The sequence below is a fragment of the Lithobates pipiens genome, unplaced genomic scaffold (genome assembly GCF_037356315.1).
Source record: "Lithobates pipiens isolate NorthernLeopardFrog02 unplaced genomic scaffold, aLitPip1_a1.2 Scaffold_16, whole genome shotgun sequence".
Taxonomy (NCBI): Eukaryota; Metazoa; Chordata; class Amphibia; order Anura; family Ranidae; genus Lithobates; species Lithobates pipiens.
The window spans coordinates 49,444,695-49,472,259 of NW_027507748.1; the positions used below are offsets into that span (position 1 = coordinate 49,444,695).

Below are 27,565 nucleotides of genomic sequence, written 5' to 3' on the forward strand. Positions count from 1 at the left end.
CCGTCCTGGCCACCATGTCAGACCACACCATAACCATGTGTGAAAAAGCAAGGCGCAACTGCCAAAAATCAAACTTGATCTCCTTGACGAGGTCCAGCATGGTCTTGACCCCCAGGTCATTGCCCCCGACGTGCAGCACCAGCACATCCAGAGGCCCGTCCCAGCGAGCAAAACGGTGGACTTCCGACACCGCCCTGCCCCACAGCATGCCCGGCAACCCCAGCCAGCTTATCAAGGCCTCTTGCCTAGAAAACCCAAGCTGGCGCCCATCCGGGCGGGCATCTCCCCGTCTAGCCCCCCAACAAACATATGAGTGGCCCACTATCCACACCCTGCCCGGCCGGCCACCTGGAAGAAAAGGAAGAGAAGAAAGAAAAACAAAAACATACCCCCAACATCAATATAAACACAAACCAAAAACACAAAGAAAAGCAACAAGCAACAATAAGCATTCACATATCCCCCACCCAACACTCTACGCAACCAACAAATGAGGGCGAACGTACGACCGAAACCTCCTGGATTCCCACCTCCCAATACGCTTAACCGCCGCCTCATCCAGACCCCACCGGACCGCCTCCGTGGCCGCCCCAATGCGGAAGGAATGAGAGGAAAACTTTTGCCCCCCCAAACCCAAAGCCTGCAAGCATCGCTGAAAAATCGCCGAAAACTGGAAACGCGAAAGAAATTGCCCATCCTGATGCACCAAAAATGGCCCGTGGATCGCGGGGCGAACCGACAAAAATTTGCGCACCAACCCAATCGGACACAAAGGCGAACCCGGCAAGGCAAACACCTGCACCGACTTGCCCTTGCCCAGCTGATCCGTTTTGGAGCGGCATACCCGGATGGACAGTCTGTCCACCTCACACACCACCGCGTCCCAGCCCAGACCACCCAGCCGGCTCCGCGATGGGCTGACCAACTCGCTAACCCGCAAAGCCCCAAAAAATGCCAAAGCAAAAGCCGCTCTGAACAGAACCACCTCGTATGGCGACGAACAGACCCACACCACCTGCTCCAACAACCGGCCCAAAAGTTCGAACGAAACCGGGCGCCTAGAATCCCTCCGGACCTGAGAACGCCGATAACCCTTCATGGCCTGACCGACCAAGAAATCCTTTGTCGCGTCCAGCAAACCCCTGAGCTTGAACCAAAACGCCAACCCCGCTAATTTCTTAGTAAGCCCGGACGCAGACACCCCAGCCTCAAAGTTCCTGGCCACAAAATAAACAACCAGCAAGCGCAGATCCTGTTCCCCCATACCCCCCGTGGCCTGCTGCATGAACGCAGCCCATTCACTCCACACCCTGCTGTATGCGGACCATGTCGCTTCGCTCACCGACCGCCGTATCCAGCCCGCTACTCGTCCAAGACAATCCTCCACAGCCATTCCGGACAAGGGACCCCCTGCAGTTCCGCCCCCGGCGCCAATTCCCGAAATCTGTCCCACTGAAAGCGAGACAAAGCATCAGCGATGACGTTCTCAACGCCTGGAAGGTGCACAGCATAAATAAACACATTCAACTGTAAGCAGCGCAATACAAGGTGCCTGAGCAACCGGACCACCGGCGGTGAGGCCGCCGACACCTTGTTGATCACCTGCACCACCCCCAAATTGTCCCCATGAAAGCGCACCTTCAGATTCCGGAAAGCCTCCCCCCACAGTTCGACCGCCAAAACCACCGGAAAAAGCTCCAGCAGCAACATGTTTTTAACCAGGCCCGCCTCCTTCCACGCAGCCGGCCAAGGCCCCGCGCTCCACTTGCCCTGAAAAAAGGCACCGAAGCCCGCCGACCCCGCCGCATCCGTGTACAGTTCCAGATCAAAATTGCTGACCGGGCCCGACATCCAAAGCGCCCTGCCGTTGAACTCAGCCAGGAACGCGTGCCATGTCGCAAGGTCATCCCTATGTGCCTTGACCAAGCGCACATAGTGCTTGGGCGAGGTGGCCCCCGCAGTACTGGCCGACAGCCGTCGGCAGAACACCCTCCCCATTGGCAGTATGCGACACGCAAAGTGCAGCTTACCCAGCAGCGATTGCAGCGGCCTAAGTTGAACCTTGCGCAAACCCAACATCCCGCGAATCTCCGCTTGGAGCGCCCGCAGTTTCTCCTCCGGCAACCTACACTCCATCCTCTCCGAGTCCAGCACGATGCCCAAGAAGCTCAACACCGTCCGCGGGCCCTCCGTCTTGTCCGGAGCCAAGGGAACGCCAAACTTGTCCGCAACGTGTTCCAACGTAGCCAAGAGTATCGCGCACAACTCCGAAGCAGGCGGGCCCACGCAGAGGAAGTCGTCCAGATAGTGTATCACTGAGTTCAATCCCGCACCACCCACTCCAAGAAAGAGCTGAACCTCTCGAACAGAGCACACGATATGGAACATCCCATGGGCAGGCACCTATCGACGTAGAACCCCTCCTGCCAATGACACCCCAGCAATCGGAAGCTGTCCGGGTGGACCGGGAGCAGCCGGAAGGCCGCCTCAATGTCGGTCTTAGCCATCAATGCCCCCTTCCCATATTTTCGGACCCAAAAGACCGCCGCGTCAAAGGACGTATAAGACACTGCGCAAATCTCAGGATCAATGGCATCATTCACCGATCCCCCTTTTGGATACGAAAGATGATGAATGAGCCAAAATTTATTAGGCTCCTTTTTGGGCACCACCCCCAAGGGAGACACCACCAAATCTGGAATGGGCGCCGTCGGGAAGGGGCCGCTCATGCGCCCCAAAGCCACCTCCTTTTCCAGTTTCGCAGACACCACCTCGGCGTGAGCCAACGCCGAACGCAGATTACGAGCCAAAGGGGGTGTCACCCCCAGTTGTGCCGGAATATGAAAACCTTCCGCAAACCCCCGGGCCAGCAACTGCGCCGCTTCCCGATCCGGATACCTATCGAGAAAAGGCAGCATCTTTCCCACTTTCACCGGAGTTGTCCCCTTTTCCAGCCGCATCACCGGCCTTGCCCTTCCCGTGCTTGAAACAGCGGGACGAAGGGTGACCCCCACCGCAGCCAGTGCATTCGTGCCTGTACTTGCACGACCCCCCGAACCTACAGGACCCCTCGTTGAACTGCCAACACACCCCTTTTTTCCTTGTGGCCGGTTGTCCGGGGTTAGTGGACCCACCGGCCCCGCCTGGAAAAAACTGGCCAGTCGACCGCGCTGAAGTCATAAGGCGCATCCAAAGACTGATGTCCTTATGATCCCAACGTAAAGACGGGCGAATCGCCCTCCGCTGACGAAACTGTTCGTCGTAACGCAACCACGCCGTTCCCCGTAGACCCGATAGGCTTCTCCCATGGCGTCCAAGTAGCAAAACAGCGCAGAGCAGTGCTCCGGGTTCCTCTCGCCTATCACACTAGCCAAAATCGCGAACGCCTGCAGCCAATTGGCAAACGTCCTGGGAATGAGCCTGTACCGCCGCTTCTCCTCATCCTCCTTCTTGTGATCCTCCGGCTTCACCCTATCCAGATTGAACTTCTCCAGCGGCAGCAGGGTGAAGATCTCCACATACTCACCCTTCCAGATCTTCTCGCGGACCTCAGGCTTCAGATGAGCCCCCCGAGGGGGCCCTCGAAGCAAACATACACCTCACATTTCGCCGCATCCGCTAAACGGACCAAGTCCTGCTTTTTGGAGGCCTCCGAAGCCGTCCCACCCCCAGCGGGTGCCAAACCCGCCCCCAGGTCAGCCACCGCAGCCACTACGGCAGCAGGCGCCACCGGCTCCGCAGCCCCTATCGTCGCCTCCCCCCGCCCCCCAATGTCCCCCATTCCCGGGGCCACCCAAGCCGACACCGGGGCCCCAGCCCCGCCCACTCCCGGTTCAAACCGATGGACCAGCTCCTTCAAACCCGCCAGAAAACCCCGCAACCCCTCATCCGCCGCCGCGCGGTCCGTGACCGCTGCGGTCGGCGCAATGGGCACGGCCCCCGCCGGCCGCCCCGCACATACCCGGCCCCCACCCGCCGCCCCCCCCACATCGCCAGACACAGGATAACAAACATAAGCGGACTCACCGTGTTGCCTGGATGGAGTCCCACCAGCCGAGGGTCCCGGGTCCACTGCCGTCAGAATGCTGTGCCGTCCCTCGTCCTCCGACTGCGACAATTCTCCCTCCGAGCGGACGTCCGCCAACTCCGCCTCGCCTGCTGGCAGCCATCCATCGGAAACGTCACTGGGTGCCGGGGATCCGCGGAGCTCCCTGGCCTTCTGCAACCCGCCAGATCCACCTGCCGACTTCCGCGAGGACTTGCCCGGGCCAGCTTGCCGTTGATCGCAGTGCCGCCCCAGACCACTGCAGGCAGCCGCCGTCTCTCCGCCGTCCGCCACAGCCCGCCGTCCCAAAGCAGGGGACGGCTGCCGACCATCGATCCCAGGAGCGCCACCTGCCGACAGTCCCCTGCGCCCGGCAGCCATTCTCCCGGGCGATCCCGATGCAGGCCCCGCCCCCGCCGCCTCCAGGCCATGAGGTAGGGCCCTCCGCACAGTCCTGGGCCTCCTGCTCCCGTCCGCCACCGGCCCTGAACGTCAAACCCCCCCCCACCTGGCTCACACCAGCCCCAAGGTCCCCAAGCCCAACAGTCCCCCCAGGCCACTCCGCAGGCCGCGCCGCGCGTTTCGCGGGCGGGCCCGAGTGTCCCCTGCCATCCCTGCCGCTGCCTCCACGTGTCCCAGGTCGGGGGGGGGAAGGGGGGTCAGGTGCAAAGCGAGCCGGCGGCCGGGAGCGCCGCGCTCGCGCCCGCCCGCCACCCTCTCGCTCGGCCACCGGGGGTACCTCACCCAGCGCCGCTGCCAGCCTCTCCTCAAGCCATCCCGGACCGCGGGACGCCGATGCGGCCTTCAGCCGCGCGAATAGGTCCTCCACGGCCGCCATGTTGGAGCTCCCTGCTGAAGCTCGTTTCCCTGCAGACTGAGGAGGGGAGGAGCTGTCCACTCTAACACATTAACACTGCTCCTCCCCTCCCAGCCTCTGCACGGCAACGCCCCTACAGGATCCCTGAGTCTCCCAGTTAACCCTGTCATGCCCGCCCTCCGCCTATTTTTTGTCTTGCTGCGGGCTCTCTGTATTGCTGCAGTTGTTCCGTTTTATTTGATTTACTGTATGTGTAATTAAGGAAGTTGTTAGTAAGCAGGCAATTCTGGGTAGAATCTTCACAGGAAGTGAAGCAGCCACCATTCTTTGAGAAGACACGGCAGGAAGCAAGACATGTTTTTCTCAATCTATTGCCATCTCCCCTTAGAGAACTTAAAAAGTATGTTTTTACTATCACATCTTGTATTGTATATCGTTGTTTCTGCAATGTATGCTGTATTGTATGCAATATTGTACCTATTGAGGTCTATTTTTGTTATTTTGTAGTTTCACCTGGCTTGTTCTAATAAAACTGAGATCAAAGAAATATGGTATCTGAAGTTATTGGGAGAAGAAGGTTTAGCTATATGTACTTGAGACAGAACAGTAAAGCTGACGCTTTACCATCAAATTTGCGGCACTATTTGACTGCTAGCGGGCGCTTTTACCCCCCGCGCTAGCGGCCGAGAAAGGGTTAAATCCACTGCAAATCGCTCTTGCCCCATTCATTTCAATATACACACCTTCACCGCTCCAAAGATGGTGCTAGCAGGATTCTTTTTTAGCATCCTGCCAGCGCACCGCTCCAGTGTGAAAGCCTACTCCTCCAATGCTCCTCCCCATTGGGGCAGCTCTGCGATACCACCGGCAAAATGCAGCTCCGGCGGCGTTTTGCGGGCAGATTTAGCCCCTTTTCGGCTGCTAGCATGGCGTTAATAGCACCGCTAAAACTACGGTGGTGGCACAGTGTGAAATAGGTCTTAGGGTGTCCTATCCAAGAAGAAGGAGATAAATATAGTCCCACTAAAATGTAAAGGCAACACAGGGGGCACAGTCAGCAGCACACATTAAATATTTGTGACTTACCCTCCATGCTGCACTCTCCGGCCTGTTGTTGGTGTCTGTGTCCATGTGTACTGACGACTCCCCCTGGCCCTGACCTGCCCAATCACAGCCCCAGCCAATCCTGCAGTAGCCACTAGGCTCTGCCTCCGCAGGGATGGATAAGCAGAGAGTATTGGCCGCAGTGAAAGAAATCTCTTCATGCTTTCTTTCCTCCCCTGTCCAGCAGCCAGCCGATAACTGGGGGGGGGGGGGGTGCTGGTGAAAATGTGTGCTGGGGGATGCGAGATGGCCTGGCCCCTGGAGATATGAGGGGCCCCTTACAAGTGTTATGCCTGTACCCCCATGATGGTGGACCTGTGCATACCTCCCCACTTCTGCACTTCTGATAACTGGAGTTATTGAGTATTATGATGTGTTGGCTCTGGATGGGGTGTTGTCAACCAGAAGGATTTAGGAACTAAAGCAATAAACACAGGCAGATGCCACCTGTCAGCGCCTAATGAACATCATTGTCAATGGGTGGCCTGGTTCCTTTAAGGAAATCAAACATGATATCCAACCATTCTACTCTATGACGGATGAATTGACAGTAGATGATGGTTTACTCCTGAGTGGTCAGAGATATGTAATCCCTCACTCTCTTCAAAAATACTAATTGACACACTCATTCTGGCCTTGATTCCACTAAGCGAAGGGGACGATCCGACAGAGTGTGCCTCCTACCATCCCATATTCCTCCTGAATATGGACTTAAAGATCCTGACCAAAGTGCTTGCACTCAGGCTTGCTAAAGTTATCCCCTCCATAGTTAACTTTAGACATGTGCGATTAGTTTTGTACGAATCTCAAATTCCGAAATACGAATTGCCATGCGTCCGAATTTTGTACGAAATACGAACTTTTGTTTACGAATCCCCAGGAGGAAGTCCGCACAGCACAGGGATGGTGGGAGCCCCTCATCTAACGAAAATGCATATTTCGGATAAAAACCAAACTTCCATCAGCATCAACTGTCATATTGAGGTATATTTTTGCTTTTAAATTCATCATAAAGAACGTTCGTACAAGTTAACGAACCTAACGAAAATACGAAGACATGAAACACGAAGTACGAATTAATTTTAATACGAACCATAACGGAACAGAACGAAACAAATTTATTGACGGCGCCCATGTCTAGTTAACATAGATCAAACGGGTTTTATGCCAGGTAAATCAACACGACACGAATTTAAGGAGACTTTTCACTGCAGGTGGCTCTAGGTATTTTTGAAAAATTTGCTACATTTTCAGGCTTAAAGGTAAACTGGAGTAAGTCCTCTATTCTTCCCCTAGGTGCAGAAGCCAAAGAAATGGCTAATCCAAATCTGGCGCTACAATGGGTCACATATCTTAAGTACCTAGGAGTTAAACTCACAGCGAATGTGCATGACTACATGTCCCTCAACTTACTCCCGTTACTGATGTTACTTAAGCTAAAGGTTCAGACATGGACTAAATTGCCATTGTCTTTGATAGGTTGGATCAGCCTGCTTAAAATGAAGATTCTCCCAGTAATCCTATACTTCCTACGACATGCATCCATATGGGTGCCGAAATCATACTTTAAGAAGATTGACAGTATTATTACCTCTTTCCTGTGGGCACCTAAACTGCCAAGAATAGGTATCAAAGTGTTACAGGAACCCAGGGATCAGGGAGGACTGGTGCTACCGGACTGGCAAAAGTACTATTTAGCGGACCAGATGGTGTATGCCCGTAGATGGTTATTGTCGGATGATGGAGATTCGGCCACAGTACTAGAGGCAGCTCAGTTGGGGTCATATGAAAGTTTACGATTAGCTCTGTTCAGGGGTACTAAATTTGATTTACCAATGAAGGCCACAATAAGAGCATGGGAGGCAGCAGTGAAACTGGCCTGTCCTAGCTACAAGGGAGTAACTTCATCTGCCCCTCTATGGATGAACCCCACACTGCCCCATTTTTACAACCTACCAGATATGAGCAATTACGGGGATAAAACATTGAAAGACATCACCTGCTTTGGGGACCTATTAACCTTTTCCCACCTCAAATCAAGACATGATCTCACCAATTCATACCTATTTCCGTTTTTCCAACTCAGATATGCTTTCCAGATGCAGTTCAGGGAGGTGAAAGTAGAGTCTCTACTATCAGATCTTGAAACACTATTGTCGGTTGAGGAATTCGTCAAATCCCTATCAGTAACCTACAAACAATTCTTCAAAAAGACACCACAGGTATTAACCAGGTGCAGGGAAAGGTGGGCTGCAGAGGTTCCCGATATACAGGGGGAGGATTGGGATGACCTAAGGACACAACTATTCAAACACTTTGTATTGGTTAGAGATATACTGATACAATTTCAATTCCTATATAGGAGTTACTACACCCCGGCTAGGTTAGCCAAGATTTTTCATACAGCCTCAGCAGAGTGTTGGAAATGCTCCTACTCGCCTGCTATTGCTGATTAAATTTTCTGGCAGGGCCCTCACATCCAGCAATTTTGGTCGGAAATCACTTCCTGTATCTTGGATCTCCTGGTAGTACCAGTACCAATGACAGTGAGGGTATGTCTGCTGGGCCTGGTGGATGATGTGGTGCCATCTCGCGCCCTGAGAATTCTGCTTAACATATTACTGTTCTATGGGAGGAATGCCATATTATTGAGTTCATGGGTTGTAGTACAAATTTTGACAAAGTCTGGCAGACATGGTACTTTATCACCAAGGAAGGTATTGAGAAGAGCCTAACGTGGCGCAAAAGGAAATAGATGAAGTATACACTCGCAAGTTAAATGTTATGTAAGGAATTTAGTGAGTAACGCAATAAGCTGTCCCATCTGTCCGTAATGAGATATATCATTAGCTTCCCCTCAAATACTGGATTTGGGGAAAAACTGAAGCTTCCTTCTTAATTGAGCTATGACTAAAGGGGGGGGGGAGGGGTTGTTTTGAAGAGATAGTGAGAGTCACAAATGTTGTGTGATATATGTAAAAAACTCAATAAACAGAATTTATAAAAAAAAAAAAAAAAGATCCACTCTGATCCCTGAGGTCGCGGTTCCAGAGACCCTGTCATTTTCCCCAAAACAGGAAGCTAGAGAGTTCCTGATAAGTTCCTGAGAGAAATTTTCAGAGTTACCTGGCACAACTTCAGCAGTTCAGCATGATATAGTTACTGAACCTGGGGTCCATGTCAAGCTTAAACTCTACCGAATTCCTGAAGCTAGAAGAAAGGACATCAGTGATGAAGTTAAAAGGATGAGGGAGCTAGATGTCATTGAGGAGTCCAATAGTGACTGGTCTAGCCCCGTTGTGTTAGTCCCAAAACCTGATGGCACATGTAGGTTCTGTAACAATAACAGAAAGCTTAGTGCTGTGACAAAGTTTGACACATACTCAATGCCCAGGGTAGACGAACTTATAGACTGACTTGGCAAGGCCCATTATCTGACCACTTTGGACTTAACAAAAGGTTATTGGCAAACACCCCTGACTGGTAGCGCCAAAGAGAATACTGCATTTGTGACCCCGAAGAGTTCCTTTCAATATAAAGAAATGCCTTTTGGGTTGCAAAATGCCCCTGTGACATTTCAGAGGGCCATGGACAGGACCCTAAGACCCCACTGACGATATGCAGCAGCCTATCTAGATGACATAGTGGTACCTAGCACTGACTGGGAGTCTCAATTGCCCCGTGTCCAGGCTGTCCTTGATTATCTCTTCAAAGAAGGTTTTATGGCAAAAAAAATGTGCCATTGGTTTAGAGGAAACCAGGTATTTGGGCTACACTATTGGCCGTGGTGTCATAAAACCTCAAGTGAATAAAATAGAAGCCATCCAGGAGTGGCCATGTCCTGCAAACAAGAAGCAGGTCAGGGCCTTTCATGGGATCACGGGGTATAATAGAAGGTTTATGCCGAATTTTACAACTATAGCTGCCCCACTGATGGACCTTACAAAAGGGAAAGACAATGGTCATTGACAGACATAATGGTGAAATGGTCCCCAGTAGCAGAGGAATAATTTCAAGTCTTGAAGAAGGCTCTTTGTGCACAGCCAGTGCTGTACTCTCCCGATTTCTTCAAAGATTTTTTTGTTCAGATGAATGCGTCTGATGTAGGTATCGGGGCAGTATTGTCACAGGTACACAATGGGGAAGAACTCCCTGAGGTGTACCTAAGCAGAAAGCTCAATGACCATGAGAAAAAGTAAGCAGTCATTGAAAAGGAATATTTAGCCATAAAGTGGGCTGTCGACGCACTAAGGTACTATTTGTTAGGGCACCAATTTGAGTTAATAACTGACCATGCTACCCTGAAATGGATGGCCTAAAAGAAGGAGACTAATAGATGGGTGAACCGGTGGTTTTTGGCTCTACAGGATTACTCCTTCACTGTAAAACACAGGCCAGGTGTTCAGATGGGGAATGTAGATGCCCTGTCCCGTGTTCACTCCTGTTGGGCTACAGGTGTTCCAACCCTGCGGTTGAAACAAGGCGGGGGGATATGCAGCAGAACATCCAAGAGAAAGACGGGAAAAGTCTCCTTTCGGGTTTATACGTTGCCCGGGCTCCTCTCATACACGTTCAGGGATCTCTGATCCACGATCCAGTTTGGATCTTGGTCCTCTCCCCTAGGCCAATCACCTGTGACAGACAGCCTTCGCTCTCTGCTTGGGAAACACAGACAACACTGGTCTGTGAGAGCAACAGGTTGGTAAAAGGCTGTTAAGCTGTATCTGTGGAAGCTGACAAGGTGTGGGCATGCTCAGCCTGGTAGTTGGGGCCTGTATATAGTGTGTAGCTAGTGCCGAGACACGGATGGGTTTTTGTTTGTTTATTTTTTTGTTCTGTTTGTTTTCTGAAACAATGTACAGCACCTGTATATAGACTTGTATACATCACCAGTAAAAAACGCACTGTTTGTCACTACCTCACTGGATTTGGTATCTGTGCCTAAAAGACTGCTTATCCAGGGAGCTTTGTACAGCCTACCTATCCCCCAGGTTACAATATGCATATCCTTTCTTTAAAAGGAGAACGATGTAGAATGTGTATGTGTTGTATTTACAGTTGTGTTAGGCCCTGGGGGTGGGAACAGGAAGTAGGAAGTTGTGAAGTAAAACCAATTTCTTCTAGCTTCACATGTGGCTCTCTGCTGGCGGGAAAAAACAAGCTCTTCATAAGGTTCATCTGACTAGTCATCTTTGCTTCTACAAAATCTACATAAACTAAGAGCATATGTTAATATAACCAGCTCAAAACAACCTGATGCTGGGGTCTCCTTCTATAATCTGTTTATTAAGGTGTTATGTGTTTATTGTTTAGTGTGTCTCTCCCATTGTGTGCCTACTAGGTATGAATTACCATTGTTAATTGAGTCACCTATTGTTTCTGTCTATTGGCTAATCCTCTTGGAGGTTCCTACATGATGATTAGTCTTATGTCAACGTTACCTCTTTATCTAACCATGGTTGAGTCATATTTGGTTTTGTTGTTCATATGGTGACTGTCCTACTTTTGAAGTGTATAAAAACCTGCATTTTGGTTCAATAAACAGTCATTCCTTTGGTTGTGCCTCAACATCTTGTCTGTGCACAATGCTTAGAGTATCGGGTTGGTTTTAGCTCTCAGTCTGCTGGAAGGCTTTGGAGGGGAGGAGGCATTGTTTGGTGGAAGCACCCAGGTGGGTTGCCAAGCGTTCCATCACAATATCTATCACTTATATGTCTCTATCCCCCTTTAGAGCATGTTTCATCATTAACCACTTAAGGACCAGGCCTCTTTTTGAGATTTGTTGTTTACAAGTTAAAAACATATTTTTTTTTGCTAGAAAATTACTTAGAATGCCCAAACATTATACATTTTTTTCTAAAACCCTAGAGAATAAAGTGACGGTTGTTGCAATACTTTCTTTCACACCGTATTTATGCAGCAGTCTTACAAGCGCACTTTTTGTTGGAAAAATTACACTTTTTTGAATGAAAAAATAAGACAGCAGTAAAATTAGCCCAATTTTTTTTTTTATATTGTGCAAGATAATGTTACACCGAGTAAATTGATACCCAACATGTCCCGCTCATGGAATTGCAACAAACTTTTACCGTTAAAAATCTCCATAGGCGATGTTTAAAAAATTCTACAGGTTGCATGTTTCGAGTTACAGAGGAGGTCTAGGGCTGGAATTATTCACTCACTCTACCGATCACGGTGAATCCTCACATGTGTGGTTTGAACACCGCTTTCATATGCGAGTGCTACTAACGTATGTGTTCGCTTCTGCACGCGGGACTGGGTGCGTTTAAAATGACATTTTTTTTTCTTATTTATTTTATCTTTTATTTCTTATTTTTACACTGTTCTTAAAAAAAAAAATCACTTTTATCCCTATTACAAGGTATCCCTTGTAATAGAAAATAAGCATGACAGGACCTCTTAAATATGAGATCTGGGGGTCAAAAAGACCTCAGATCTCATATTTACACTAAACTGCAATAAAAAAAATGGCCCTTTAAGAGCTATGGGCAGAAGTGACACTTTGATGTCACTTTCGCCCTGCGATGGTATGAAGATGGGTGGGAGCCATCTTCCCCTCATTCATCTCCATACCCAGCAAGGAAGACGGCTCCGGTAAGCAGCAGAGGGCACCAGAACGTGGTGCGTGGTGGGAGGCCCCACTCCCGCCGCAGATAAAAGTCATCTTGCAGTGAATCCACCACAGAGACCACTATTATCGTAAACTGGCCGAAGAAGAGGATACTGGGGTTATAGTAGCTAGCTGCCATAACAATGATATCCCTCTTCAAAGTTAGGATGTATATAGGTGGGCGGCGGTGGAAGTGGTTAATGTTTCCTTTTATTTAGTCCTGTAGTGAGAGCAGCTTTTTTTTTTTTTTTTTTTACTCCTGTAACATTATCACCGTGCTTTTAATCTTTTTGCAGGGGCAGCCGCCGCAAGCTTACTCCGTACTGACATACAACATGTAATTACGCCCCCAGAACTACATCCCCTGCTTTTTCTACATGCAGTGTGTGGACGAGCTCTTGGGAGACAAGGTTGCAGTTTTGCTGGGAAAGAAATACTGTAAATGTATGATTGTAGAGAGGAGCAGGGATAGGCAGTTCTGAAGTCCAGCAGGCAGGGCTGACACACACTGTTTGCGATTACAGCACAGAAGCTTGTGTTATCATCTCAAACAGGAAGATAAAAGCTCACTGATTTTCAGTTAGATTAACAGGTATTTTTTGCACTTTCAACCTTTTTTTTCCCTGCCCAGGCCAGTTTTCAGCTTTTTGCACTCTCAAGCCCCATACACACTATCAGATTTTCTGCTGATTTTTTTTCCTTCAGATTTACCAAAACCATATAATATGAGGTCAAACTGTAGGAATTTCAATTAGTATGCAATCAGGCAGGCCCTTGTACTACATGGTTTTGGTAAATCTGAAGACAAAAATCAGCAGAAAATCTGATAGTGTGTATGGGGGCTTTCACACTTGACAATTGACACGGTCATGCAACACTGTTCCCAAACAATTTTTTTATAATTTTCTTCACATAAATAGAACTTCCTTTTGGTGGTATTTAATCACCACAGGGTTTTTTACTTTTTGCAAAATAAATTATTAAAGATTGAAAATTTTGAAAAACAAAACAAAAAACAAAATGTTTTCATAGTTATAAAATTTTAAAAAGGTAATTTTTCTCCTTCGCTGGTGGACACTTATCGGCAGCACTGATGGGCACTTATCGGCAGCACTGATGGGCTCTTATGGGCAGTACTGATGGGCTTTTATCGGCGGACTAATGGACACTTATTGGCAGCACTGATGGGCTCTTATCGGCGGACTGATGGTCTCTTATCGGCAGCACTGATGGACACTTATTGGCAGCACTGATGGACACTTATCGGCAGCACTGATGGACACTTATCGGCAGCACTGATGGGCACTTATCGGCAGCACTGATGGGCACTTATCGGCATGACTGATGGGCACTTATCGGCAGCACTGATGGACACTTATTGGCAGCACTGATGGGCTCTTATCGGCAGCACTGATGGGCTCATATCGGCATGACTGATGGACAATTATCGGCAGCACTGATGGACACTTATTGGCAGCACTGATGGGCTCTTATCGGCAGCACTGATGGACACTTATCAGCATCACTGATGGACAATTATCAGCAGCACTGATGGACAATTATCGGCAGCACTGATGGACACTTATTGGCAGCACTGATGGACACTTATCGGCATCACTGATGGACACTTATCGGCATCACTGATGGACAATTATCGGCAGCACTGATGGGCACTTTTTGGCAGCATTGATGGACTCTTATCGGCGGACTGATGGGCACTTATTGGCAGTATTGCTGGGCACAGATTGGCAGCACTGTTGGTACTGCGCTGATAATCAGGACACTGATAGTCAATGCCTTTATTATCAGTGTACATGTCCTTTTTTAGAGAAGCTGGTTATCAGCTCTCTTCCCCTCTCCTCATGCTGCCAGCATGAGGAAAGAAGTCATGATAACCGGCTACTGTTTACCGCCGTGATCAGCTGTGATTGGACACAGCAGATCACATGGTAAAGAGCCGCTGATTGGCTCTTTACCTCAATCTGTGATCAGCGGTGTCCTCCAGACACTGTGATGACAGAATTCACTCCACAGCGGGCGCACGGCACGCGAGATCACAGTAGGCTGCCATATGACGACCTCCCAGAACTAGCCGGCCACACTGTAGCTGTCACTGAACTATAGTGTGATCGGCCAGTGGTTAAAGTGGTTGTAAACCTCAGACATGAAACATGAACAAAGCATATCCCTCTATAGTGTGTACTTGTCTCAGTCCAGAGCACTAAGTGTCCTTTCTCTCTGCTGTCTCGTTCCTTTTTTGTCAGCATGAGTCACTTCTGACAAGTTTTTCTGACACCAAGAGAAAAAAGGTGACAGGATAGGGAGCTCCAGCACACAGCCTGTGATTGACAGCCTAAGATCTGTTCCTATGTGCCGCTTCGATCAGGGCTTAGAGATCTCCACACTGAGCTCTGCAGAGTGTAACATCAGCTCACCACCCCCCTGCTTTCCGAAAGCTCAGGCAAGCTGTATAAGTTATGGACATTAAACGGCTGTAGAGAAGAGAAGACTACAGATAAACAGGTACAACTTATGTAGGAGAATTTGTTTAATCTCTGTGTGCTACCTGAGGCCAGTCACTGCACTAGGTTTACATATCTCCGAACTTTTGGCAAAATGGAAAAATTCAATTTTTTATGTCACACGGAGATGGGGGGGGGGGGGGTGCTGAGTTTGGTCTGGAGTAGGGTTAACCCACATCCCAAAAAATTCTATGTATAGGGAATTGATTCCCCTTAGGGGATTTTAAAGGGAAAATTACTACTTGACTTTTTTATGTCACACAGTATTTGCCCCATGGTTTTTTAAACACAATTTTTTGGGGAAAAAAAAACTCTTTCAGGAATTAAAAAAAAACAAAAACGAAAGTTAGACGATTTTTTTGTATAATGTAAAAGATGACGTTACCCCGGGTAAATAGGTCTGGTGCTAGAATTATTGCTCTCGCTCTGACGTTCACGACAATACCTCACATGTGTGGTGTGATCACCGTTTACATATAAGTGTGGGAGTAACGCATGCGTTTGCATTTGCACAAAAGCATGGTGTGACGGGGGCGCTTTATATTTTTTTATTAATATTTATATTTTTACATTATTTTTTATACTAACTTTATTGCTATCACAAGGGATGAACAACATCCCTTGTGACAGCATGGGCCGTGACAGGTCCTCTTTATGGAGAGATTTAGGGTCTATTAGACCCCAAATCTTTCCTCTGGCACTCCAATGCAGCCGATCAGACACAGATCGGTCTGGTTGGCTGCTTCCCTGGCCGCTGGTGGCCAGGTAAACAAAGGGGTGGGACTGGAAGTGACAAACTACTCGTCGCTCCCGGTTTCCAGGGTTATAGAGGGAGGGGAATGACTTTGGTTCCTCTCTCTCTGTAGAGGACAGCCATCGCGATGGGACCGGAGAGCCGGGAAGAGGCAGCGGCGGTGGGAGGGGGTGGGATGCAGAAAGTGATCGCGGGGCTAATTCTGCAAAAAAAAGGGAATCACTGGCTTCAGAGAATGATACTGAGAGGACTCCTGTAGGTGCGGGCATCATCTCGGTATAACCACTGCAAGCCAAGGATGTCCATTTACGTACCTTAGGCGGCAAGTGTTGAATTCCTACAATTATCAGCTCCATCTAGTGGTCATAATGTGGTATTTTCTTGATTCATGCTATGAATAAATAGAGAAAAAAAAATAACCTAAGAACATTTGATTTCACATTGAACATGCAAGTTTCCAGAGCGAAAAGCTCTGAATTTGTTATTATAAATACACACTTTTAATTCCATGTAACAAACAATCTGTCTGCTCAGTGTTCTTTGCCAAAAGTGGAAAAAAGAATCGAATCGAGGAAGGCTGGCACATACGCCTCTTTCTTTAAAAGTCAAATAGATGTAATATTCAACTTATACAGCCCTCCTTCAGTAATGAGTGAAGGTGACATAATCATCGAAACTACCATAGTAAATTGCTATCCTCAGTGTACACTCCCAGGCCTTCCTCCTGCATGGTTAATGATTGCCGGCTCCCTGTACAGTAAGCGGACTCTACCCCAATGTTATCATCCGAGACTGACAACCTCATTGCCGGGATCTGCCCTTGCTAGGTCATGCTTTAAACTAAGGAAATACCTAGCCCATTGCCAACGATCGCTGGAGGATTAATCGCTTGCCTTGTGGAGTCTTATCGCCTTGATTGTTGAAGTCCCAACCTGGCAAAAGGAGTTGTTACTGGCTGTGGGATGTGGAGGTCAATGTAAATTTCACCGTCTGTGGTATAAGAAGAAAGTCACACCGCGTGAGCATCAGGTAAACAACTTCTCACATTTTTCTTGTTATATACAATTGTATTAATGATCTACTTGATTTTCTCTTTTGTTTAACCACTTACAAACCCCCCCCCCCCCCCCCACTAAAGTCAGCCCTGGAAGATTTGCCCCCTTAATGACCAGGCCACTTTTTAGCGATACAGCACTGCGTCACTTTAACTGACAATTGTGCGGTTTAGCGACGTTGTACCCAAACAAAATTGACGTCCTTTTCCCCCACAAATAGAGATTTCTTTTGGTGGTATTTGATCACCTCTGCGGTTTTTATTTTTTGCGCTACAAACAAAAAAAAGCTACGAAGATTTTTGAAAAAAACACAATATTTTGTGCGTTTTGCTATATTAAATATCCCCATTTAAAAAACAAAACAAAAACGAATTTCATCAGTTTAGGTCGATATTCTTTTACATATTTTTGGTTAAAAAAATAATCGCAATAAGCGTATATTGATTGGTTTGCGCAAAAGTTATAACGTCTACAAAATAGGAGATAGATTTTTGATAGTTTTATTATTATTATTATTTTTTTTTTTTTTACTAGTAATGGCGGTGATCTGCGATTTTTATTGGGACTGAGACATTATGGTGGACAAATCAGACACTTTTGACACTTTTGGATATTGACATTTATACAGCGATCAGTGCTATAAATCATACCTCCCAACTTTTTAAGATGGGAATGAGGGACACCTATCAACAAAATGATGCAGGCATAGGGACACACCCCTGGCCACGATTAAACCTACAAGTGCTATTTTTAACACTGCTATTCCTTTATATTGGCTTTTGGAATTTACAAATGCAGCAATTTAGAATTTAGATGAAAAGGTGAAATTCTGTGAAACATTTTTTGATAGATAAAAAGTGCATTTTATATACAACTATATGGATCAGACCAAAATGAGGGACAAATGAGGAGGAATGAGGGACAGAGGGACATTACTCTAAATCAGGGACAGTCCCTCGAAATCAGGGACAGCTGGGCACTATAAATAGCCACTAATTACTGTATAAATGTCACTGTCAGGGAAGGAGTTAACACTAGGGGGCAATCAAGGGGTTAAATGTGTTTCCTATGTGTGTTCTAACTGTGGGGTGGGGGGGGGGGGGGGGTAGTGGGACTGACTAGGGGAGGAGAGAGATCGTTGTTCCCACTTGGTAGGAACACACGATCTGTCTCCTCTTCCCTGACTGAATGGGGATTTGTGTTTTTACACACACAGATCGCGGTTCTCGCTCTCTGTCAGAAGCGATCGTGGGTGCCCAGCGTTCATCGCGTATCAACTCTAGGGACACGCTGCCAGTGCATGCGCCTGCTACAGCTTTTTAAAAAGCCGACGTACAGCTACGACGGCTCACGCAGGGGAGCCAGCCTGTCGCGGTATAACTGCAGCGGCTGGTTTGGGAAGGGGTTAAAGTGATTGGAACACAAATAAGGTTCGATCGCAACGAATGTATGCTGACTTGCTGCTGAAAATGCTGGGTTCTTAGCTGCAAGTCTGGTATCAGAATTATCTTACTTACTGAACAGGTTTAAAAGCATGTCCTACCAAAACTTTTTTTTTTTCAATTAAAAACGGATTGGAAACTCTGTCAGTTTTCTTTTTTTAATATTATCTGGTTTTTTTTTTTGCTACAGGCAGTTCTTGGGTTACAAACAAGATCGGGTCTGTAGATTTGTTCTTGAGCCAAATTTGTTTGTAAGTCAGAACAGGTAAAAAAAAAAGTATAGCTCCAGCCCAAAAAATAATTTTTACCTTTTTGGGATAACACAGGGAAGGGTAATCACCCCTGTATCATTTGTTTTTCTGTCTGTGCCCCTGTTCAGAAGATTTCATCTCACTTTCTGTCACAATGACAATTGGATTTTGAAAATGTTGGGCTGTTGTGGAAACAAGGATTGGTGATAAAGCTTCAGTGGAGACACCTTTTTCCCATGATAACTCTAAGCCCTTGTACACACGGTCGGAGATTCCGACGGAATTTGTCAGATCGGACCGTTTTGTCGGATATTCCGACTGTGTGTGGTCTCCATCGGACTGTTTCCATCGGAGTATCCAACGGACCAAATTTTCCAACTTGTTGGTAAAATTTTCAGACAAAATGCTCCGATTGGACATACTCCGATCATGTGTAGAGAATTCCGATCGGACAAAGTGCCACGCATGCTCAGATCAAACTCCTACACCAAAGCTATTGGCTACTAGCGTGAACGTAGTCCCGTCGTAACGAAATAACGTCATCACGTCGGATTTTCCGACAACTTTGTCCGACCGTGTGTATGCAACAGTTTCGGACAAAATCCGTCGGACAAAATCCGATGGATTTGGTTGTCGGAATCTCCGACCGTGTGTACAAGAGCTTAGCCCTTGTACACATGGTCGGACATTCCGACCACAAAATCCGTCAGATATTTTCCGAAGGATTTTGTCCGAAACTGGTGTTGCATACACACGGTCGGACAAAGTTGTCGGACAATCCGATCATTCAGAACGTGATGACGTTCGTTCGTTATGGCGGGACTACGTTCAGGCTAGTAGCCAATAGAGTTAGTCTCGTAATTTGATCTGAGCACGCGTGGCACTTTGTCCGATCGGAATTCTCCACAAACGATCGGACAAAGTCCGATCGGATCATGTTGTCGGAAAATTTTATATCCAGCTCTCAAACTATGTTGGTCGGACATTCCGATGGAAAAAGTCAGATGGCGCCCACACACGGTCGGATTATCCGACAACACGGTCCGATCAGACATTTTCCTTCGGAATTTCCGACCCTGTGTACAAGAGCTAACAGGAGTAAATTTCCCTTCCTAGGGGAAAATGTCCTCTCACTTTCTGTGGTCTCCCTCTGTTTATAGGTAGGAGTCGTTTGTAAGTCAGATGTTTGTAACCCCCGGGACTGTACCCGTTTTTTACTCGTTTGTTACTACTACCATTAGAGAAATGTATTCTCAGTTCTTGTCCTGGTGACAATGGTGTATGTACTGTAAAGCCAAAAGTTTTATTTTAGCTTTGGATAGAGTAGTGAACTTTAAGGACCCCTGTCAATTGTTTTTGTACCATTGTTCCACCACCCTTTACTTCCTTTCACAGGAGAACCAACAGAAAGTAAGAGGAGATTCCTCTAATGCAAGGACCTATCCCCTCTTAGGCAATTGTCACTGGAACTGGTGACATTAGAAGATATCCCCTCACTTATTGTTTTGGTGACCACCAACATTTTGGATTGTCACAAGCACAAATAGGGTGAATTTTCTCAGCAGGGGCACAGAGAGCAGATAAAAACCTGACAGATTATCGAATGCTTCTCCATTCTATCCAAAACAAAAGAGTTTTTTTGGCTTTACATACATTTTAAAGTTGAACCCTTTATCAAAATCACATTTACTAAACAATTGCATATGTGCTGCTTCTATTTCTTGACATTACCCATCATCATGTGATAGTAGCATTACTTCTCTCAGGTTGATATGAAATCACCCCCAAAGTAGTATTTAGCCTGATATTTCTGGAAAGCCCTAGTACTTGGTGCATCCACTCTCATGGCGGAGTCCTTGGTATATGGTGGGATAAACAAGTTGGGCACCAGTCACTTTAGTCTTTTCTTGTATCTTACTGACATGAACTGGGAAAGAGGATTAAGGACAAAGGATACCTAAAAAAGGGTGGCAGCAAATCTGGCCTACACAAGGTTATTTTTAGTTTGGTGTAGCTCGTGTTTGTCTTTCTCTAGTTTCCTAACAGTCTTTGATCCTTAAAGAGCAACCATGATTTAGATCCATTAGAGAGCTACAGAGCAGTCACAATCACTTTGTTAAATTACAATGGATCTTCTTCTTCTGGACAATTTAGGTCCTTGACCCTTCCAGAGCAGCTACAGGTACCTTAATCTGGAAAACAGCCTTTCTCATACTTTTTACCCCTGAAGAATCCCTAAAATAAATTAATTGAATGTCCATGTGAAAAATGTCCCTTACATTGGAGATTAGTAAGAATCCCTCCTTACAGTGGTGATCAGACAACCAAACATATATACAACTAAAAGATAATTAGCGATTTTGCAAAGCAGCGTTGACCCTGTAACTATGCAAGAGCCATCAGATATGAGGTCAATCGGCCACAACCTAAGGTACCCCTAGCCATTTGTGGAGGAACCTAAAGCCCCGTACACACAAGAGGACTTATGTCCGACAGACTTCCGAAGGAGTTCTGTCGGAGTTCTGCTGGAATTCCGACGGAGTTCTGACAGACTTTTCGGCTGAGCGGACTTGGCCACACACAATCACACTAAACTCCGACGGATTCGAACGTGATGACGTACGACTGGATTCGAATAAGGAAGTTCATAGCCGTTCATAGCCAGTAGCCAATAGCTGCCCTAGCGTCGGTTTTAGTCCGTCGGAATAGCATACACACGAGCGAATTTTTCGAAGGGACCAGGTCCGGCGGAGTTCCTTCGGAAAAATTTGAAGCATGTTCCATATTCTAAAGTCCTTCGGACTTTGGCGAGTCAAAAGTCCGTTGCAGCCCACACACGATCGAATAGTCTGACGGACTCAGTCCGTCGGACTTTGGATGTTGAAAAGTCCGCTCGTGTGTACGGGGCTTTAGGGTTCCACGGAACGTTGGTTGAGAATGGTTGCTTCTGAAGTTTCTCCCCAGCTCCCCATGAACATTCTCAAGCACAAAGGTTCAGTTAAAGATGCCTTCTCCAGGCAGACATGTTATTTCCCAGTTCCTTCAGGACACACCGTCCAGCAGGACAATTGTTCTTCATGGAGCATTTACACTGGCTTCACCTGGGGCAGGGCCCGAAGCAGAGAGGAAGACTCGAAAATGTTGGATTATTCATCTACCTCAGCCCACACCTCTGAACAAATTTCTCAATGATTGACTAGAGAGGATCAATATTTAGAACTCAATTATTGTTTTTGCCACTCTGACCTGGAACAACTTCTCCTAAGCAGTAGCCGGCAAAAGCAATCAATATCCTGAGCTGAAGAAAAGCCTGCAGAGCACAGAAAAAGTAAACAAAGGCTTATGCAGGCCATACATGGTCGAATTTTGAACAAATTTTCTTTTCAAAATCAGAAAATTAATATTTTTTTGTGATCCGATGGTGCCACCATTGATTTTCGAATTTTGGCCGACCAAGTCTTCAATTTCACCTCATGTTGCTACAGAAAATAATTTTCTTGGCCGGGAATCTTCTTTTCTCTCCGTAAATTTTCTTTTATTTCCATACATTTTCTTTTCTTATTACATTTCTTGCACGATTCTCCCATCATTGATTAGAAAATCGTTTGTTTTTCAAAAAATTTCCAACATGTCCGATTCCTCAAATTTTATTTCCGCACGAAAATCGGCTGTTGCTGCAGCCCACTAATGGTGCGAAATTCATACGAAAACTCTTAGATACGATTTTCGAAAGAAAATTCTTTCGAAATTCGAACCGTGTATGGCCGGCATTAGACTGCCTACAGCCTAGCTGCTTGTTCAGACACTGAATTTAAAAGGGAAATATGGGCAAGGCCATACACAGAGCCCTATAATTCTCTTCTAGATTGCAGGAGTGCTCTCCTGTGACCCGGAATCGTATCACGTCACAGACCCGGTCTAGGCTTTGGAAGCATCTCACCAATGATGTCATATCCACCCAGATGCCTAACCAATAGCTGGCTCAGCCTCTCAGAATGTCTCAGAGATCTTGAGCCAGCCGCTCAAACCCCCTCCACAGCCTCAAATGAGTGCTGGAGGGGCAGAGCGGAGAGTGGTGACTAACAGTCACCACTCTCTGCTCAGTGAAGACTGAGAACTGTGCGATCAGCAGTCATGTGATCCCTCAGTTCTAAGGTTTAGAGGTGGTGGGGACCAGCTGCAGCATTACACCGATGCTGTAGCAGGAAGATGAGTATGAATGTTTGTTTTTTTACCATGCCCACACTTCTCCTTTAACTACAGACATTGCAGCTCAAAGCAGAACTCCAGAATTCTGACAGCAAGTCCCATGCTTTCAATAAGACACTTGCATCCCCCCACCCCCTGAGCAACAGTGGGGGGGTGACAAACCTGGTGGGAAGGCTACCCAGCCATAGGGCACTCATGGTTTCCAACAACTTGAAGTAGCAGATTCAAGCTGGACTGACAGCTTCTGTTAAGAGGGGGTAGAATGCAGCCTGGCCACCCTGTGCCCAATCAGGAAGGTGTCCAAAAGAGACACCAAGCTTTCCATTTTCATCAGGAACCTTTCCTTAGTGCAATTACTGTCCCTCACAAGCGGCCGGGTACCTGTCCCTACTCCACCAACTCACCAAATGCATGCCAAACCTGGGAGCCAGGGCCTTCAAAAAGCTTTGCCTGACCCAAGATGTCACATGGGGAGGCAGCATCCAATGGGATCACTTCCCCAGTGACCCAGTAAACCATAGAGTAGCCATGTTCCTCCTGACTTCCTGACCAACTGCAGTGCTGCTGCATATAGCGCCACCTGCAGTGGAGAAAGTAGATTGCACCTGCCTACAGGCTTCCCTTGCAGGTCTAGTCCAAGTACCTCTAATAGTAGCAGGTGAGACTCCTCAGGAAAGGATCGTGGTTGGCAGAGTGCAGTGTGGCACCCGAATCAAGAACCTGGGGAGTACGGTGTGAAGACTTGAGCAGGGGCACACTCAGAAACAGTCAATTGCCAGGGTCAAAAACTAGCTCACATAAGGGCCTCCTTTACAAAGGTAGTTTGCCGCCTTTCCTTGGGATTGGAATGTGCACAGACATGCACGTGGATGTGTCTATGTGTCAATGCACACTGATTACTGGCCAGAGCTTGTCTGTGTGTTGGCCCATGTGCATGAGAAATTAGCTGCACGAGTATGAGTATTTGTTTCTGGACAGTAGTAGTATTGCTACTGTTAGCAACAGATATGAAACAATTGTGGTTAAAGGTAGGTACACTTGTGTTAACAAAAGCAGAATCACTTCAACAATAGGCTCAGTAACACTTGCTTTTGGGGTTCTGAGTAATTTTCTAGCAAAAAATACTGATTTTAACTTGTAAACAACAAATTTCAAAAATAGGCTTGGTCCAGAAGTGGCTAACCACTTCAGCCCCAGGAAGATTTTACCCCCTTCCTGACCACGGCACTTTTTACAATTTGCCACTGTGTCGCTTTAACTGACAATTGCGCGGTCATGCAATGCTGTACTCAAACGTGTGTCCTTTTTTTCCCACAAATATAGCTTTCTTTTGGTGGTATTTAATCACCTCTGCGTTTTTTGTTTGTTTTGTTTTTTTAGCTATAAACAAAAAAAATAGACAATTTTGAAAAAAATATATATTTTTTTACTTTTTACTATAATAATTATCCCCAAAAATGTTTTTAAAAAACAAATTTCTTCATCAGTTTAGGCCAATATATATTCTTCTACATATTTTTGTTAAAAAAAAATTGCAATACGCATATATTGATTGGTTTGTGCAAAAGTTATAGTGTCTACAAACTATGGAAAAGGTTTATGGCCTTTTTAATGGCATTTTTATTATTATCTTTTTTTTTTTTACTAGTAATGGTGGTAAATGCGATTTTTAACGGTACTGCAACATTGTGACAGAAAGATCGGACACTTTTGACACATTTTTGGGACCTTTGACATTTATACAGCGATCAGTGCTATAAATATGCACTTATTACTGTGTAGATGTCACTGGCAGGGAAGGGGTTAACACTAGGGGGCGATCAAGGGGTTAAATGTGTGTTCCCTAGATGTGTTCTAACTGTATGGGGATGGGAATGACTGGGGGAGGAGACATGTCGTTGTTCCTACTTTGTGCCACCTATCAGCGTCCATCAGTGCCCCCAATCAGTGCAGCATCATCAGTGGCCACCAGTGCCGCCTATCAGTGCCCATTAGTTCCACCCATCAGTGCCAATTATCAGTGTCCATCAGTGCCACCTATTAGTGCAGCATCGTCAGTACCCACCAGTGGCGCCTCACCAGTGCCCATCAGTGCAGCCTCTCAGTGCCCATCAGTGCAGCCTATCAGTGCCCATCAGTGCAGCCTCACCAGTACCCACCAGTGCCGCCTCACCAGTGCCCATCAGTGCAGCCTCTCAGTGCCCATCAGTGCAGCCTATCAGTGCAGCATCATCAGTGGCCACCAGTACCACCTATCAGTGTCCATCAGTGCTGCCTATCAGTACAGCATCATTAGTGCCCACCAGTACCTCCTCACCAGAGCCCATCAGTGCAGCCTATCAGTGCAGAATCATCAGTGCCCACCAGTGCCGCCTCATCAGTGCCCACCAGTGCCCATTAGCTCCACCCATCAGTGCCACCTATCAGTGTCCATCAGTGCAGCATCATCAGTGCCCACCAGCGCCACCTCACCAGTGCCCATCAGTGCAGCCCATCAGTGCCCATCAGTGCAGCCTATCAGTACACATCAATGAAGTAGAAAAATTAGTTTCCAACATTTTATAACAAACTATGAGAGTTGTTTTTTTTCAAAATTTTTGGTCTTTATGCGCTTATTTAGCAAAAAATAAAAAGCCCAGTGGTGATTAAATACCACCAAAAGGAAACTCTATTTGTGTAAAAAAAAAAATATAAAAATTTCATGTGGGCACAGTGTTTCATGACCGCGTGATTGTCATTCAAAGTGTGACAGCGCTGAAAGCTGAATACTGGCCTGGGCAGGAAGGGGGTGAAAGTGCCCAGCAGGCAAGTGGTTAAGGAGTTAAAATGAGTCATATCTATCGGGCAGACAAACATAGCTGAAAATGAAATGAGTTATCCAGTTGTGCCCCCGGCTGAAGACGCATGGCGCTGCCATCAAACATGACGGTCTGTAGTTACACCGCTGAGTTGGGGAAGAAGATGCATCCCAGGAATCAGCAACTAAAGAGTTAATATATACAATTGGCTGTCAGCTACATTAAGTGGCTGTAAATCTCTCCTTGCTGGCAATATTATGGGGACAGTCACTTATTAACACAGAAAATATGGTTTGCATAAAGCATTCACCTGCATTCCATAGGGTATCATTATACATTATGATGTGCATTCTAGCAATGATCAGCACACTCCAAGCACTCCGCAGGGGGAAGTGAGTGACATACACTGCCAGATATTAAAGCAATGGCACCAAAAAAAAAAAAAACATTTTGCAGCAAAACATAATGCAGCAAATATGGAGATGAGTCGTGTGATACCTGGGATGCCCCATGTAAGTAAGAAGAGTGCAGAGAGTACATCCACCCTCGCCAACAACAACCCGGCACATGCCACCCATAAAGTTTATTCTGCCTCTTTCCATTTCTCATAAACACACTAATTCAATTTAAACTCAAACCTTTCCAATTTAATTCCACCGTTTATTATAGGCCCAATGTGAACATCACAGGGTCTCTGTGCTTCTCTATGCAATGCTGGTGGACAGGGCTGCTGTTAGAAATCACGGGGCCCCATACAGTCTACCTGACTGGCCCCTCCCCCCCCCCCGGTCAAAAGTGACTAAGGACATAGATTTTTCGGTCCCTTTCTCTACAGCCTCAGCTGCACAGATGAATGAATAGGAAGTGCTCTGAGGTTTCCTGTTTATTCACAAACTGAAGCATAGTAAACACAGTTTACTGTGCTTCAGTGACGAATGGACGCAGTGTTCTTTCAGGAATGGTAGGGGTCTGTAAATGACATCCCGCTGATGGCAGGAGAGGTGAGAAACCGGCAGGGGCACACAGAGAGGCAGCAAAAGGAATTGCAGTGCAGCCGGAGGGAGGGAGAGGAGGAGTGGCTGGCAACGCTGAAGTGGGAGACAGAAGAGGATCAGTGTCTGCAAAAAAATAGTACAGTTGGCCCTCCTGCTCAGCAGGTAGCTAGGCCCCCCTCCCCCCTTTTGAACTGATGAGGCCCCAGGCCAGTATGGGAGGGCTGGCTGTACTACCTTATCAGCAGCCCTTGAGGCAAAAAGGAAGTTCTGGGCAGCCGCACTCCAGAATATAGCCTTTATTAGTAAAAAGGCCAACAGATACAAGCCACAGCAAAAAAGGTTCCATGAAACCTCCAGAACCAGGGGGAGGCGATAGAGAACTGGTCTAGAGCTAGAGCCTTCCAGCCTGACCGGAACCTGAACCCTGACCCAATTAACAGACTCATGCAACTACATAGCTCCCAACTGTCCCTGATTTGGAGGGACTGTCCCTGATTTGGAGAAATGTCCCTCTGTCCCTCTTTCCTCCTCATGTGTCCCTCATTTTGGACTGATCTATATAATTGTATAGAAAATGCACTTTTTATTTTTCAAAAAGTGTTTCGCATTGCTAAACCTTTCATCCAATTTCTAAATTGCTGCATTTGTAAATGTTAAAAGTCAATATAAAGAAATAATTTGTTATTTCTCCTTTAACCACTTGACCACTGGGCACTTAAACACCCTTAATAACCAGGCCAATTTTCAGCTTTCGGTGCTCTCACATTTTGAATGACAATTACTCAGTCATGCAACACTGGACCTATATGAAATTTTTGTCTTTTTTTTCACACAAATAGAGCTTTCTTTTGGTGGTATTTAATCACCTCTCAGTTTTTTATTTTTTGTGCTATAAAAGAAAAAAGACTGAAAATTCTGTAAAAAAATGAATTTTTCTTTGTT

General features: G+C 46.8%; 1 protein-coding gene across 2 annotated transcripts in view; it reads left to right on the forward strand.

Annotated features, from left to right (window-relative positions):
- Nucleotides 1-16,636: 16,636 nt before the first annotated feature.
- Nucleotides 16,637-27,565, forward strand: part of IGSF5 (immunoglobulin superfamily member 5) — a 64,027-nt gene continuing 53,098 nt past the window's right edge. Inside the window, exon 1 of one of the 2 annotated variants that reach the window (XM_077479885.1) lies at nt 16,637-16,902. The gene's annotated coding sequence lies outside the window, so the exon portion shown is untranslated. The remainder of the gene's footprint in view (nt 16,903-27,565) is intronic. The other variant, XM_077479884.1, reaches the window with a different exon arrangement.